Here is a 17,643-nt window from a genome sequence, read left to right on the forward strand (position 1 = left end):
TACGGGTCAATATTTAATATTTGATTCATATTATATCAAAAGCGGACGACTGATACCAATCAGTTTACAGTTTCTTCTGGTAGGGCTGGGAGATAAAACAAAATCATTATCGTAAATATAATTTTCATCAATAGCAATATAACAAAAGTCCAATATATATCGAAATAACATTTGTCATTCTCTTCCCATTAAGAGTTTGAAACCTCGACCTTCACGACGGCGCTAAAACTTAAATAATGTGACATTTATGTCCATATTCTTTGGTATTTTATTTGGTTGGTTTAGTTCTATTTTCCTGTGAAGTGATTGATAATTGGTCAATTGTCTAAAGTTAGATGGTGATATGATTGTATTGGGGCAGTTTGGAGGCTGTGTATACAGATGAATGGCTACTTTTTAAAGTAACAACTCTGGAAATCAACTTAAACCTGCATTAGGAACTTTTTTGAACATTCAATATAGAATCACACTGGAAAACACTATATTCCAAATATAACCGATTAGATAAGATGAACTGTATATTTATGACAATATGACACATTATGGTTATGTAATTTATAGATTCATTTAACATTGAATTGTAAAAACCACCAGTGAAGAACAAAATGTGTGTTTGTGTGTTTGACAGCTCCACAGTAATAATTGCGTCACCTTAATTAACTCTGTGAGGTCTGGGCGAGTGGCCTTGCAGCAGCCTGTGTGTGCGTGTGCGTACCGAGTCACATCGCATCGGTCGGAGGTGAATGCTAATCTGCTATTTGCTATTATTCTCCCAAGACCTTGGGTGTGACGAGCAGATGGAGGTGGAGACGGGGGAGCAAGACAGCGGCAGAGAAGGAGACAAAGTAGATAGGGAGGTTATGAATGGAGCCTTTGTGTGAGTGTGTAATGGCACTAGAAAAGAAAAGGTAGTGCAAATTTAGAGGTATAAGAGGAGAGGGTGCCTGCATATGAGGGTGAAAGAGGAATAATGTGTATATGAACATCTCAGTACAGGGCTGAGTTCCTCCACAGCAGAGATATTTTAGACCAGATTTTTATTTTACTGCCTGCTTTCTGTCAACATGATTGTCTGAAAGAGTGTTTGCTGGTCAGCTGCTCAGACTGGTGCTCTGCAGCGTCCAGGTGTGAATGTGTGTAACTAAGTGTTTTGTCAGTGAAAGCTTTATTTTAAATTTTAGATATGAACAGACAAAAGCAGAATGACAGAAATAATTCTTCCTCTGTTCAAGGCCGACAGATGCCACAGGTGGAATCTTCAGTTATCATGATGGGAAACGTTGTCGCTGAACTTTACTCAGAGTCAAACTAAATATGATGGAGTGTCAGTAACAGGAATCAGATCTCAGCTTTGACTGATGTTTATGGATCATCTTTCTTTCTAGTCAACCTTTTACTCCATTTTCTCTTTTAAGTTGCAACGTTTAAGCCTGAAAACCTTTTCAGACTTCCCACCTGTTTTCATGTTCACACTGAAGAACTTAATTGGTTAATAATCTTTATTTTTATTCCTGTTTTCCAGGACTAATGAAAAATGGCAGCTAACCATGAACTTCACACAATACCTCTGACAGGAAGTTGACTCGTTCCAGACACAGACCTTCCTTCAAAAAGGTTAGAATTCCATTTCTCTGTACTATTTGTTTTAGATCAGTTTAATAAAGTCAAAATGAACCATTACAGTTGTGCCACTCAACTCACAAAAACTTATAACATGATCCCCAGCTTTATTTTAAATTAGTCTTCAGTGAGTCATAGGTTTAAAGGCCTTTGCACAGAAGACAAATGTATTTTTCTGCAATTAATTTGCACATTACTAATATTTTTCCAATTTGTATTCAGTCAATGCAAGTTTTCACATCAGCGACGGCATTTTACCGATATCTTTCAGAAAGGATAGAGTTTGGTATAAACTAAAGTTGTGCTGGTAACTTTACTTTATCAAAATTAATCAGATTTTATGATGCAGCCAAACTAATAGAAAAGCTTTTGTATCTGTGGTCATTGCTTGGATCTTCTGTTTTGTCCATCTTTGTGAAGCTGGCCAAGGCTGATCTCAGCGAGTGTGTGTGCATGTGTCAGTGTGTCTCTCTAAGGAGCTTTCAATGAGAACACTTGAGCATCAGATCCTGTACAGAAGGAAATCTATAATGTTTAATAGCAAGGTCAGAGTTATTATTTCTCTCTGTGTGCCACTGCACTCTTTCACAATAGGAGGACTTTTTTCCCCCTCAGTGAAGAAAAGTTTTCAATCAAACCGTGCAGCTGAATGTGTGCTGGCAGCACGGAGGAGGTGAAGTGTCAATACCTCCAGCTGCACCTTAAATTAGCAGCTAATAACCACACATCCAGTCAATAAGGACTTTTCTTATGGCCGTTTGAATGAGGCAGACATTTCTGCCCGTTTCGTTTGATTAACAGGATCAGATTTGATCTATTTTGAGTTTAACCCGTGCACTTTCACAAACAAACTTGCAGAAAAGTTAGCTTTCAAAGCACGTGAAATTTTATATTCAGGTTACTCAAGAAATATCACAAAAGGATAAATTAATTCAACCTCATTCTATTGTTGTCCAAAAACTGTATTTATTGATTGATTAACCAAAGCTCAATGGGATATTTTAAAGTTGCGTGTCCAGTCAAAAACCTCAAGATTTATTTACCATCACACACAACATTGAAAACCATCATATCTACGTTTGAGAAGCTAAGACAGCAAAGATTTGGTATTTTTGCTTGACAAAAGATTACATTAATAAAAATAATCAGTACTGTTAGCCATTAGTGTTACTTGATTAGCAGTGAAATTCATATTTTTCCTTCGAGAAATTATTTGTTTGTCATTTGACATGAAAAATATGTATTTTTTTAAGCAAAAACCTTTTTGAACAATTTTGAAGATTCTTGGATTGAAACTATTTGACAATTTGCACTTTGGACTCTGGAAAGAAAATAATCTGCAGTAAAAACATACTAGTTGCTGCACATAAGGCTGAAAAGCAGTTGGGGTGCGATTGTAGATACTAAATAAATCCTGGCTTCACAGGACGGGACGTCTTACCGATGGTGTGGCGTCAGGAACTCAGTGGAACTCCAGAGGACCCGAAGAGACCGTAGAGGACGGAGAGTTTGGGGAATAAGAAGAGACAAACAAGCAGGTTAGTGTTTATAACTATGACAGGAGGAGGTTTTAAGTGTGGTCCTGCTCTTTCTAAATTATCTGTAATTCATGAGTGAGGAGCACAACATGGAATACGATGCAATATGACTTTTTATAAATAGTAGTAGATAGTAACAGTTGGTAATAAAAAGTCCATAGTTCAGTTTAGAATCAACGAGGAGCTACAGCAGCGACTGTGTTCCTAAAAATACACTTATGTTGTCTGACAGCCTGAAAGAAGCAGTAATGGACGTCTTATCAGTGCAGCCTGACAGTATGTGCTACTACATAGTGATGTGTGCGAGTGTGAGTGGGGGGGATGCAGAAGCAATAGACCGCTGACAGCACAGTGATGAGATGATAACGTACGTTGGTCATGCTAGAGACAGACAGAATGATGGACAGGGCTGTTTCTCGCTCTTATCCTGATCATCTGTCCAGTTCGACTGACTGAGCAGTGACGCTCCGCAGTCTTCACCCAGTCCACCTCACTATGCACATGGAAGAGGTGTGGAGGGAAGGAGAGTAGGGGGAAAGTTAGCAGCAAGAAATAGACTATTTGTCATCATAAAAAAAGACTAACTATATCCAATATATAAACTTACCAGAAAGAGCACTTGAACAGTGATGAGAACTACCTAAAATTACAGAAACCATCTTTGAGTTTGTACCTGTAGTGCAGCTAGCCACCAGGGGGCGATGTGTTTGGCTTCACTTTTGTGGAGCAGTCATGTCGTCCATCTTCACACAGTCTATGGACAGGGCTCATTAATTTGCCTGTGTGACAGCTAGCTGGATTGTTTCTGTGGTTCTCCTGCACACTAGGTAACTATTAAATAGTATTTCTGGTTGTGCATGTTCAGCGGTCGCCTCAGCAGAGTTCACCAACACCCATCGACTTTAAAGGCGGAGAACACAAAGGGAGATGGAGTCATGGCGGACCAAGCTTTTGTTTTGGTCAGAGATGGTGGTGATAACGCGACATCTAGTATCCTAATTAGAACCGTTGACACCTTGGCCGTTACCTTTTGTTTTTTAAGGCATTACCTTTTTTCACTTTCATCCTGTATGGAGTAGAGCCGAGTTTCATATCATCAGCCCCCCACCTTCCTCCTGTCATGCTCCTGATCCCTCCATCAGTGTTGTGTCACTGCTTTTATCTCGTCACCCTCAGCAACCTCTCCATCTTATTGTCCCAGCGCTGCTATCCGGCTCTTTGTTGCTCTGATGAGGGTCAGCAGGTCAGCTGAAGGGCTTGTCATTAGCTGGGAGTGTGCACATGTGTACACAAGATAATAAGGTACTTAAATGATCACTGTGAGGAAACCAGGGCTCAGAGGGAAAGTGGAACAAAGCACCCAAAGTAAAAAAGTAGATTAGAAGTAAAGACATGTCAAATGTAAAGAAAAGGTATTTAAATATACATTTTAAAAAGTAAACAGTAAAGAAACTGCAACTACATTAACACTCAGTTTATTAGGTACACCTCAAATATCTAATGCAGTCTAATACAAGTTTTTTTGGAGACCTACTAATTGAACTGTTTGCTCATTACTCGTTAATCTTAATGACGTGGAAACTACAACCTCAATAAGACTGAACATAATTATCTATATTAAGATTAAATTTACATGTACAGGTGTACCTAATAAACTGGGCACTGAGTGCATGTTTATAGCAGAGATTGAAAAATAGTATTCGAAATTAAACTATATACTTATAAGATGGATTTAAAAATAGAATAGTTACTCTTCCAATGAAAGTGATGAAGGAGCCAATCCACAGTCTTCATCCTGTGTAGAAAATATATCGCTCTTCTTCTGAAGTTAATGTAAAGGTTTAACAGTTGCCCTCAAAACCCTGGACACCTGAAAAAATAAACAGGCAGTTGGTGAAACTATATCGTAAACAGATCTGATTGTGTTTCTAGTGACTACGTTCTATGATGTTTACTAGATTTACTGACTTTACAAATCCCTTTAGCAAAAAGAAAGCACCTAGAGATGAGCTTTTCCATGAAACCTGGTTACAGGATGTGAAGAACTCCGGACATTTTGGTGTGGATTCGGATCAGTGAGCCGATGCAGGAATTTGCGACATTGCGAGATTTCATTTTAACATTTTTATAATTTAACTCTGGAGTGATTCATGGATCTTGATGAAAGAAATCAGGCATATTTAAGAAACTGATGTGTTATTTTGTGCAGCTTGATTGAATATAAGGGGCTGGACCTTGACAGTGGTATTTGCTCTATCCGGAGCCATTCTAGTTAACATTTAGTGTTAATGGGCTGAGTTTCAGTCATGGTTTCACCGAGAATCCTGCTGTGTTAAAATACTTTATAGCAGAGAGAGCAGGCGTGTTGACCACATACGATGGAGTCATATACTAGGTTGTGGATTGTGACTTATTCCTGACACATGGAGTAACACTGCCAGGCTTTTCCTTCTTTCTCTGGCCTTCTATGCTGACCAGTTGCTCTCCCTCTCGTGTGCTTTATCCGTGTCAGTCACACAATAGACACCAACAGGAAACTGCTGACGCTGTGGTGGCTGCAGTAAACAAACAGCATCCAGAGCTGTCCACCAGCCCCCCCAGTTTATCACTCTGCTCACATTTGGATATTTTTAATCTCAGAGATCCTGTATAATGTTTAAAGATAAAGACATTGTCACATAAATTACTTTAGAGAATACTGTGATGAAAAATATCTCATGTTAAAGTACAGGCTATTTGGAAAAACGTGTTCTGAATGAAACTCGCTGAGTATTGACTGAGGAGCACTTCTGTGTGTGTGTGTGTGTGTGTGTGTGTGTGTGTGTGTGTGTGTGTGTGTGTGTGTGTGTGTGTGGACATCAGCTTATTGTGCTGGCTGGTAATGAGAGCTGGCGTGTGCTGCTACCATTGCCAGGCCTGTTTGTTTAGGTGCTGCTGTTCTGCGTGTGTATTTACATACATGTGTACGCCTGTGTGTGTGACTTTTGGATGCGTCTATTTGTTCAGCTTCGCTTCGCTTTCTCAAGGTTGGCTCATCGCCGTCAGGAGACAAGTATAATAGTGGTGTGTGTGTGTGTGTTTGCCTGGGGGAATAGAATCTAGAGCAAACACACGTGTCCGTCTCTTTCCCAGGTGGAGTTGGATGAATGAATGGGCCGACAGTGATATTGACAAGCCGACCGCTGCTCGTGTGGGTGTCGCTCTAAAACGTAGCAGGAAGGGAGAGGGATTTGAGTGGACTGACAGTTTAGCTCGTACACATTTCTGTCATTTCAGCAGCAACAGTTGTCAAATGAAATCTGAGATATTATATTTCTGTGTTGAACCTGACAATTACTAACATTTTAGGTGCATTATTAAAGTAAAAAAAATAAGTAGAAGGCCACACAGAGCACATTCCTCCTCCAAGGCCCAACAGTCCTCTAATAAAGACAAATTTCACACAAAATATCAGTCCACTAAACATGCCTGGGTTTTTTTCATCAAGATCCATGAATTTATTCTGAGAAATGTTAAAGATAAAGAATATTGGATCCGCACCAAAATTAAATGGGTTCATGCCTGACAGATTCCACATCCTTTAACTAAGTTATGTGGGAGTCCGTCCTGTTGAAATCTTGATAAGAAACAAACAGAGGAAACATAACCTCCTTGGCCGGGGTACTAGAGCAGCTGTTACCCCAACCTGTTGCCACCAATGCAGATGCAGCCTGTACTTTACATTTAACACCAACACACGTAGATCAAGTAAATGATTATGCTGTTTAATGTTGGGACAAGCTGTAGATATTGTATTTTATCACCTGCTTGTATCACATTATGTTTGTGGTCCAATTATGATTGAGTGATCCTGCCTTTAGTAAAGGTTGGACAATAGGGATTCAGGGTGATAATCTGGAAATTCTTTCCATACTATATGCTACAGTATTAGCTTGTATTCATTACAGTAACTAATGGTCCAGTTCGGGCACATTTTGTTCCCTGTAGACAATCTATAAAAACCCTCACTGGTAAACAGGGACAGAAAGAGACAGAGGAAGCGATGGTGCATCTCTCTCTCTCTCTCTGCGTTTCTAAAAGGAAGGGGATAAAGGCCCTTTCTCCGCTGCACATGCCAGGCAACTCCCAGCAGCCTCACTGTTGACACAGCCACCACAATGGGAACTAAAGGCCTCCCAATGCCTCCTATTATGAGCCTAACCCCAGGCCCAGTCGCTGCACTGCAGGGTTATCCAGTGCGGGCCAGCCGGCATTGGCCAAAGCCCCTTGAATATTAGCCTGGATATATAAGACTACCTCCCTGCCCCCTGCTGCATTGTTCAGCATTATTCTGCTCCCACAATGGGACATCATACTTTGGAAGTAATTTTTAAAAAGGGGAAGCCAATCAAAATTAATGGCACTTATTGTTTCTCTTTTCCCACACATTGCTGAGCGGCCTGCCCCTCCCTCCTTTGTCGCTTTCTGCCTGTGTAGCCCTAAACCCCGGGTTCATTCACGTCTATTATACGGACAAATTAAATAAAACCCAGTATGGGTCGGAAGGGGAGCGGAGAGCCACGCTGGCCATCGCTGATGGAGTAGGACAGTCAGTGATGGGAGGAACAGCGGGGAAGGAAGGGAGAGGTGGGCAGGCCTGAGGACTGGAGGCAGAGGAGGTTTGAGGAAGGCAGGAAGAGTTGAGACGGGTCTGGGTGGAAGGAAGCAGAAAAAGGGGAGAAGATGCTAAAGGTGGAGACAGAGTTCAGATGGTCCTCATCAGGACTTCTGTAGATGGACATGTGAGGTTCTGCAGGAAGAGGAGGTGCTGTGGGACCATCTGTGTCACTGCGAGGCTGAGAGCAATGTCATGGACAAACATCTGCATCTAGGAACAATGAGAACAAGTTGAACATTAACTGGAGATTATTTGATCAGCAGCCATTTCTTTCTTCTTCTTGTCCTGCTCATCATTTTTACAAAAGATTTTTAAAAAGTGTAGAAATGTCAGAACTCGGCTCATCCTGGATGGATATATGGAGAAAAAGATCTCAACTTGCCCTTCTACTGTTTCGATAGATGGACGTCTGGAGAGCGGAGTGAAGGTATGTTGCTGCTTCTGAAAGAGGGAGGGTCCTGAGTTGGGTGTGAAGGTGCCTGTGGGTTAGAGGGAGGTAGCTGAGTGCCATTAGCATTTGAGGCTAATCTTGTTTTTTTACATTAGGTGTTGTTGCATTTACTAAAGAAGTGATCAGCCTGTTTGCTTTTTGTTGATGTCACAGAAGACTGACTTTTCACTGCAGGTGCACTGAAACTATGGAAAAGTGATAAGACAGGTGCACCCACTTGTAGCAGCAGGGCTCTTCACAGATCTGCTGGTAAAGAAACGTTTGGGGCGTCAGGCTGTTGACGATCTATTAGCAGGAGCTGGAACAGGAGAAACAAGGTCTGGTTTAGTTTGACTGAAGATTTGCTGCCTTCAGGAAGCTCTTACCTTTGTGGTGATTCACCTCATGATGGTGTGAACGTCGGTTTAGAAGCTGTTTGACTCAGAGTGTGAGATTTACAGGTTAAAAGTAGATCCCAAGATAGCTAGACTCATTATTGTGCCTGACCTGTTACAGCCAGGCCATGCATAACTCTAGAAATAACAATATTAATATTAGTAAAAATGTACTATTTCACAGTATCTTTCTAAACACCCAAGTACACCGGACATCATAATTTAACACATGAATAATTAAGTAAAATCGAAAGTTAGAACCAGATTAGGAGACAAACACCCATCAATACAACATATATGACAATAGTTCAAAGTAAAAACAAGGTTAAAATCAGGTTAAGACGCAAACAGTTCATCTTTGACCTCCAGGCACAGGTTTCATTCTGTACGTCCATGTGTTTTTCAATCAAGAGTTTATAGATCACAAACATTTCAAACATTTAGTTACAAATAACGGTTGTTTCAACAGCATCTCTAAATATTTTTTAGACCTAGTCTCTGAAATGCTTCTGAAACAATAATATTTAACTCATGTTTATAAAGATTTGAACAGATGTAGATTTACAGTTTTTACCTAAATCTATTCTTACCGGCAGATCAACAAGTAAGTGAACAATGTTCTATGTTGCTCAAGTTTTAATCAAGCAATCAAGAGCAGAAAAGACTTTCTACACTTCTAGATAAATGAATGGAGAGATGGATGTGAGCGGGTTAGAGAGGAAGAAAGCGAGCCACAGGAGAGGAAGATGAAGTGGGGGACAGCCGTGAAAAGGAATAAGGAGGTAAAGAAGAAGAAAAGGTTGTGGGGGGACAGGGGGAAAGGGGGAAAGGCCAGATGGAGGAGAGTTGCTCTTTAGGGTCTTTGAAAGCAGCAGGTCCTGGCTGGGAGCTTGACCCCATTTAGGATGGGCGAGAGACCCAGAGAGCAACTGTAAAGGAGGTGGAAAGAGAGACTCCTCAGCCGCACACTTAACCCTCCACAGGAAGTCCTCATTCTTCCCAGAGTGCGACACCCCCCACCAACAGCAGAAAAAACAGGAAAAAGCCCTCATTTAGGAAGAGTGGAGGAGAGAGAGAGAGGAGCCCCATCCTCCTCTGAGGGGGGTCCTGATATCAAATCTTTCCCTCAGTGGGATAGAGAGAAATGTCAGGAAGAAGGAAAGGTTCTGTGTCTTTTATCCTTTTGATTCTGTCCTGATTTGTGTGGGCAGAGACTGTAAATCACACCATTTAAGCTTTTCTGTATTTTGTGATGTTGCAGCTTCACCTGAAACTCAAAGAGCGACTTGTTTTTCATCTGAAGCTAACTTGTGTGTATACACAAGTTCTATCCAAAATATTAGGATAGATACATTAAACTACTCAACTCCATTTAAAGTAGTTCAATTAGCTCTACCCATCTCTACTAACTACACTGTTAAAGTGCTGCATTTAATACCCTTTTGTGCATTCATTATTATAATAGAATCCATTAGTATAACATGCAATGATTTTTGAAAAGGGCTATTTGCTGCACAAAGAGTACCTTTACGTTTTACTACTCAATACTTTGGCTAGTTCTTCGTACCGTAACCACATCGTAAATACGATGACTGTGTTCCTCGCCCCTTGTATTTTTACTGTATTTAAACACTTGTGAAGTTGTGAAACGGAAATTCAACTAATGATGTATCGCCAAGTCGTGAGATAAATGCTGCAACTATAATGGCAGCCACAACTCTGTTACGATTTAGGACGCCTGAAATGTAATTTACGAGTCGGAAAGTTATAAAAACTCTTCATCATTCAGATTTTGAAAGTTTCAGGATCGTAGTCTGACAGAGGAAGGTTCAGAAGCGTCAGTTAAAATCAGTCATGGCGGTGGGGGGGTGAGTGGGATTAGTGATTCTTGACCACTGTCGCTAACACAGCTGTGTCAGCCCAGCACAATGACAGTCAGCTGTTTTCTGTGCTGGTGTGCAAAACAGGCATCTGTGTGTGTGTGTGTGTGTTAGAAAACCCATTGTAAAAGTTACATGAAGTTTGTCTTTTAACCAAATTTTACATAACTGCAGAGTGTTTAACTAAACGGACATAAAATTCAATTATTATAAAATCAGTTATGATGCGAGACTCGATTGTGATTGATCATGTTTTTAATGGACTTTATATTTTCGTTTGATCGCCCAGATCAGAGCAAAGGGAGGTTTTTTAAATTCTTCCTCAACCTCCTGACTCACTTTTATACTGTTGCCTGTGGATTTGTTGGAAGTGAATTGAGGATCTGTCTGTCTGTGGTTGGCATATTTTGAGAAGTATTCATCTTGTCAGCTTCACACTCGGCATGTGGTTTATTAAAGTCCCAAAGAAGTGCAGTGTTGAATTTGGAAATACGCCTTGTCTTCAGAGTTTGACACCATGTTTAGACTTGAAGCTCTATGTAAAACCTAATGTACAGAGTAATCACATCTGTTGGATTCATGTGGTGCAGTGAAAGTGCAAATACCAACACATGTTAAATCCACACTGTGCTGGATGACATGCACTGTGTATTTTGACAGTTATGTGTGTGTTTGCATTGGCCAGACAGGTTGGACTCATGCAGATCACTTTGATGTGGTCACTGTGTGTGTGTGTGTGTGTGTGTGTGTGTGTGTGTGTGTGTGTGTGTGTGTGTGTGTGTGTGTGTGTGTGTGTGTGGCTGGGACCGACTCTGGCCCCTCAGTGGGACTATCATTGCTGGTAATCCTCTTCATGGTCGACTAATCTGTTTTTGCCGAGGTCACTCCATCCCTACCTCCCTCCATCACCCCTGTCCCTCCCTCTCTTCAGCCTCCCTTTCTTTTCACCACTCCTCTACAGGGTTCCTCCCTCGCTACCACTTCTCTGCCGTATTTTCCTCTCTCGTTCACCATCTACCATTCTTCCTTTAATAACACTAATCTTATTACACAGAGAATCCAAGCTTTCATGTTTACCTCCCGTCTATTTGAAAATCAGACTAATAGTGAGGGATTAGGGATCTTCCTCCTTGTGTTTTATCTTCTCTTCCTCCTCCATGTCCTCCACCTCACCTCAGATAAGATAAATAAACAAACAATTTATCGCAATTGTTAGGGAAGCGAGAATGTTGATATAAATCTCATGTCTGTGTTTACTGTTGGAGTCAGGATGTTATTAGCCTAGCTTAGCATAAATACCTTAATGAAGTGTCTTAGAGAAAGTTACATGCTGTTTGTGTGTTTGGCAGTTTAAATGCTGACACTGCGTCTTTTCTGTGCAACGTTATGATCGGCACTGAACTCCGGCACGTGAACACAAGTCTGGAAGAGATGGACGTTTTTTCAGTTTGGACAGAGCCTGGCTAGTTGTTTCCCTCTACCTCCAGTATGTATGCTAAGCTAACCTTGTCCAGAGTCTGTGGATGCATCATCTCACTCCTCCTTCCTCCAACTTTATATCCTTCCCTCTGCTCTTGTATCCCCCGATCCAATCATCACATCATTTTCAACCCCTCATCTTACCTCTGCTCTCGCCACTAACAAACCACAATCACATTTCTTCCCACTTCTTAGAGACACACACGTGGTCTAATCATATTTCTTCATATCTGGAAGCAATCAGTGATAGTGTTGGCTGCTCCTGAGCATCTTGACAATACTGGCAGACGGGGAGGCCGCACATGCTCTAATTAAATTAAATGTGCGTTTGTGTGAGTGTGTGCGTGTATGTGTGTGAGAGAGGAAGGGGGAGGTACAAATAAACTGTAGCTGTGGCATCAACACTGCTTGACCTGCCTGTAGCACATATGGAAGAATGAGAGCAAACAAAGAGCTCAGCTGGAAGTGTTAAAGGTCAAAGAAGGATGCTCATTACTGCTGCTACATTAACATCATCATTAGTCTTTTTTTAATCATCTCTGCTTGCTCTGTATTTCTCAAACATCACTTGTCAAGTTCAGGTTCATTTTCAGTCCAGTTATTCTCACAGAAAGTGTTAAAACAGCAAATGTAGAAGCTTTTCTGATCCTCACCTCTGTTGTTTAGTCCTTCTAGACCCAGTCACCAGATAGGAACCCTGCAGAAACCCTGAATGAATAGAGTATCATTAAGATCAGGAAAGAGTTGGGGTTATGGACAACTGTAAATATTTGGATACAGTAGGTTTAGCCAAATGGTTAAGGAAAGATCGAGGTGATAGAAACTTAAACTGCTGAGACAGGATGAGATCTCACTGCTCGTTGTCTACATGAAAGACACGAGGGCTGAGCCAAATGCATTGTAGCTTCGGTCGTTGCTATGGTAATCATGGTAATTAGTATTATTATTAAATGCTAGTGCAGTGTCCATTCTAAACCTGTCTGTTTGGAATTTCTTTCCTTGGCCTGTGGTGATGCCGGTTGCAGCTTTCTGCGTAAAACTGTTAAAGTGCCGTGCAGTGATTGAGCTGTGGTGAATTACTGCAAACTGAAGAATAGATTGTCATGATTTAAAATGTACAATACACGGTTCTACCTGTTCCCTGTGGCCCTGCAGGAGTTAAGCACAGGGAAAATGCACAGTGTCATATGCAGCACTCTGGAACATCTCCTTGTCTCCACTTGTTTCAGACCATCATTCCTATCTGCCCATTAGCAACAAGTGACGTGGCCACTAATTAACAATAATTGTGAGCGTAGTTGGAGAGAGATGCTGTTAGAAAAGACTGGAGGCCGAGTTTATATGACGAAGCTCACGGCTGAATCTTTCACTTCTCACACATGGAGCACATTTGAACATGTCGGTACCTTCCAAGAAAAGCAGAGCCAACAATCTGTCGGTTTTGGTTTGTTCTGTTAAGATGCTCCAGGTTTCTGTGTGAGAAATTAAAGAATGAATGATGTTGAGGCTCCAGCGTAAAAGCTGAATCCTCCGTCTCTCTGCGTTTTCGAAGGGAAAAGCCATTAGCACAGCTCTGTTAGCGATCGTCTTGTAAACTGAGGCCCCAGTCATTCATTAAGCATCAATCAAATGACGAGGTGTGATGATTAAATGATGAGTGCAAATGCTTAACAGTGTTCGGAACATCAGGCCACTTTACTGTGACACTTGAAAATGAGGGAAATGGATGGAAGAAAGACAACATTAGTCTCCGTGTAGCTGGCTGGAACTGGATGGCTGCAAATGGTTATTATACTCATGGAAGTTATTACTGAGAGTGAATTTCAAAACCTTGAAGTCAAAGCTGCTCCAAGTGCTGGTGGAGCAAAGAGAATTCAGAGTGCTGCTGTTGGCTCAGTCATATTTAAATTAGGTTTAATTGAGGAATTCACATTTTGTTCCTATTATAAGACTCAAAGTACCGATCTGGGGCAGCTCTTGCATTTTAATGTTAAAGAACATTTTGAAAATACATTCTCAGTGTTTGCTTTGCCTTATTGTCAAATTCTTGATTACAGATTAAATATAAAGACGGACGACACGACAAGTATCCTGATCTCCCCCTGGTGGCTGGTTGCAGTTAAGTCATTTTTCGGGTAAGTTTGGATTTAATTATTATATTTATTTGATGCTAAAACAAACAGGCTGAGACATCATGATTGACAGCTAACACTGACTCACGATTGGTCGAGCGTGTGAAACAGCAGGACCTTGATAGCGCGACTCCATCCCCGATCACTATAGTGCGCACTCAGTCTTCATGTATATATCGTACACTATTATTTAGAAGCTAGTGGCCGAGCACTGAACTCCAGCTAAACAACACTTTATACAACTCTGATCAGGTGAAGGAAATCACTTGGGTTTCCCTGATGCAGTTACTACAGTTAGTAATGGTTAATCTAACCTGCTCTTCTACACTAACAGTAATTAAATATAAAATAAACAGTAAAAGACTGAGGAGATACTTCTTAAACTTATTTAATACCTTTAGAAACAGAGAACATGAGGCTTTCAGAAAATACTTATTTCTCAACAAAGACAATTGAGCTTGTTTCATGTATTAAAAAAAGTAATCACAACTATTCCCCATACGATTAGATACAGATACACCTGGAAAATAGGTTCATTATGCTGCTGTTACATTTTACAGTTACTGAAACCTTTTCCTTTACAGAGAGAAGAGACTTCAATGTCAAGAAAATAAGGTAAATTACTATTTTCCTCATTTCACTGTAGTTATGTGAGTTCTGAATATTTAACATGACATACAGTATGTCATAGCTTAATGCTGTATATAGGCACTGTGTGTGTGTGTGTGTGTGTGTGTGTGTGTGTGTGTGTGTGTGTGTGTGTGTCAGTGCTGCTGAGCTCCAGTAGAGCTGACAGCTTGCTGTGACAGAGAGCCTTAAACAAACCCACTGGGTCGGCCGCTGCACAGGAGAAATGCCTTTGATTCTATTGGGCTAGTTTGTGTGTGTGTGTGAGTGTTGACTGCCTGTTGGCTTTGAGATTTCCTTATTGCTGTGTGTTTTATCTCCAACTCTTTGGTCTTCTGCTCTGCCCAGACGTGTGTGCTGAGAAAAACAAAGTAGTGATATTATATGTACTATGTTGCTAACAAACGACCTACAAGGACCTACAGCGACCTACAACACATTTTCAAACTTGTGAAAATGGCAGAGGAAGAGGGAAATGATGTTAGCACAGATTTCCTGCAATTATCCTTATTATTTTCTTTGATAAACAACCAGTGAGAATATTATAGTGGAAAAGGATAAAGATTAATCTTATTTGCTTCCATATAAACCTCTGCATGCATGTGCACTTAGTATATACAAACAATACCTGCATACAAACATATATACTCTCACTTACATATAGGTAACTGAAAGTGGGTGAAGCTAACACAAGATAACCAGGATAAACAAATTACAAGATTTAAAAAAGCATAAACTAAAGTGTTTGTTCCTCTATATGTACACCAAGTTCGTACTTGTTTGTTTACCCAGCATCCTCTCTGTCTTTGTGCACATTCTTTTGTAAGTCTAACTCTATATAATTTCCCTAATGATTTAATGGCCTCATCGTTTCCAATTAACAAACCTTTTTATTCTCTGTCTGTTCGTTTCTAACTCTGTAGATTATTATTCCCAGAGCTGAGATTACGCCTATTGCTGCTTTCCATCTCTGAACTAACAGACTAGAGGGTTTTGTTTAAATCCATGTTATTAGAATCAGATTCCTGAGTGTAACAAACTATTTGGGAAAATATACCTAAAATCAAAGGTTACAACCTGCTTTGTGATAAATATCGTTTGTTTGTTGCAGGTATAGAAATCTCTACCTCAAGTGCTCATGATGTGAAACCGTATGGAGAGAAGACGGCTCACCAGCAGCTCGGTGTTGGGGATTCTTGGACACACTGGTTCTTGCAGACTGGACACACTGGTTTCTGCAGACTGGACACACTGGTTTCTGCAGACTGGACACACTGGTTTCTGCAGACTGGACACACTGGTTTCTGCAGACTGGACACACTGGTTCCTGTAGACTAGACAGTCTCGAACTGAGCAGCAGCTGATGTGACACCCTGCATTTCCTGAGCACCTGACGACGACACAGACACTGAAAAGACAAACACTGTGCGGAATAACACGTTCACATGCACCAAATCACACAGGACTTGGATCCATATTCAATGCTCCAAATAAAACCTGAAGTCACCTGAGGACAGCAGGAAAACCTTCATACATGGCTCATGCAGTTTGTGGATAACAAACACCGTATTAAAGTGCAACTGAAATCAAGTTGCAGGCTGTTGATGTCTGTAAGTCACATTGACTGAAAGCCAGAGACTCTGAAGCACAACCAACCAACATCAGCTTCTCCTTTTTATCTCATTTAAGATCAGAAGCACATCCTGCAACTTAGCAACAAACATTCAGCAGGGAAAGTGCCTGTTAGTGTCCCTTTAAAGACGGTGAGGTGAACACATGTATCTACAGTGGGTATCAGGAAAATCTGTGATCACATTTTAAATGCATTTAACTCAGGTCACAATCAGAAATCCAAAGATACAATAATCACCCTGTGGAGCTTCAGAACATTGAATATTTAAAACACATGGAAAATTCCAAAGCTGCAGCTAAGAAACTACAACACTGGATACAACACTTTAAACATGTAAACGTACTGTTCATCCATAGCATATAAGTTACAGCACAACTTTAGTTACTTATTAACCTCCAGGAGCCTTCAAACATTTAAAGTTACTTTAACTCGTGTTTATTCAATTTAAACTACGTCACTGACCTTTCTGTCTCCATAGGAACAGACTTAACATCAAAGATGTAAATAGACACGAGTGATGCTCAACATGTTGCTTGGATCAATAACAACAGGAGTTAAACCTGTTGATTAGTCTCATTAAACTTTACTTATAGCTTTGGGTTGACATGTCTAAACGATGCTGTACTATATTTTATATAGTACTTTATTATTTATCTGCAGTATTGCCTCAATTGCTTTGTAACCGCACTTTAAAATATGCATGTAAACAATTGTTCAGTCGCATTGTGTCAACACTGTCTTTAAAAAATGAAACTGCCCTGGTCTGAGTGAATATGTTTCTAGTGAAGCGCCTGCTGGGCTGTCACAATAATCCAATAGTGATGATAATTATAATATTTAAACATATGCATAACTGATATTGTGTCAATACATTTATATATCAGCTTAATCAATTCAGCCCCCTTTTAATCATTTCTATTTTGATTCTCTCACTGTCTGGTTTATTAGTCATTAGGGTAATTTTAATAATTAGAACTATACGTGCGGAGCAAATCTTATCTATTTATCTAGCTGGAGCCATTGGAGGACGTCGGTTCACAGACAGTATAAGTCAGCATCACACACAAAGTGAGAGAATAAGACACAAAGAGCTGAGATGTGACAGCAGTGACAATGATGGGAGTGGGGTCTTCTGTTCACTTATCACACACAGCCCACACACAGGCATCACAACTCTGAAAAGGTCAACATGATCCAGGCTGTAAGTGAAACCATCCACCTCTGTATGAAAACTCATTCTACCTATAATCAT

General features: G+C 40.5%; 2 long non-coding RNA genes across 2 annotated transcripts in view; one reads left to right on the plus strand and one right to left on the minus strand.

Annotated features, from left to right (window-relative positions):
* The window catches only part of LOC118103580, a 70,803-nt gene extending 53,655 nt beyond the window's left edge, over window positions 1-17,148 (plus strand). Inside the window, exons 7-11 of the long non-coding RNA XR_004694907.2 lie at window positions 1,523-1,614; window positions 3,047-3,158; window positions 14,057-14,134; window positions 14,716-14,746; window positions 15,870-17,148. This is a non-coding gene — a long non-coding RNA (uncharacterized LOC118103580). The remainder of the gene's footprint in view (window positions 1-1,522; window positions 1,615-3,046; window positions 3,159-14,056; window positions 14,135-14,715; window positions 14,747-15,869) is intronic.
* On the minus strand, window positions 8,204-16,008 carry LOC118103581. Its single transcript, XR_004694908.1, has 4 exons — window positions 15,932-16,008; window positions 12,653-12,707; window positions 8,484-8,564; window positions 8,204-8,294 (listed from the first exon to the last, which is right to left on the minus strand). It is a non-coding gene; the product is annotated as an uncharacterized LOC118103581 (long non-coding RNA).
* Window positions 17,149-17,643: the final 495 nt, after the last annotated feature.

This window comes from Hippoglossus stenolepis, chromosome 24 (assembly GCF_022539355.2).
Source record: "Hippoglossus stenolepis isolate QCI-W04-F060 chromosome 24, HSTE1.2, whole genome shotgun sequence".
In the NCBI taxonomy this organism is placed as follows: domain Eukaryota; kingdom Metazoa; phylum Chordata; class Actinopteri; order Pleuronectiformes; family Pleuronectidae; genus Hippoglossus; species Hippoglossus stenolepis.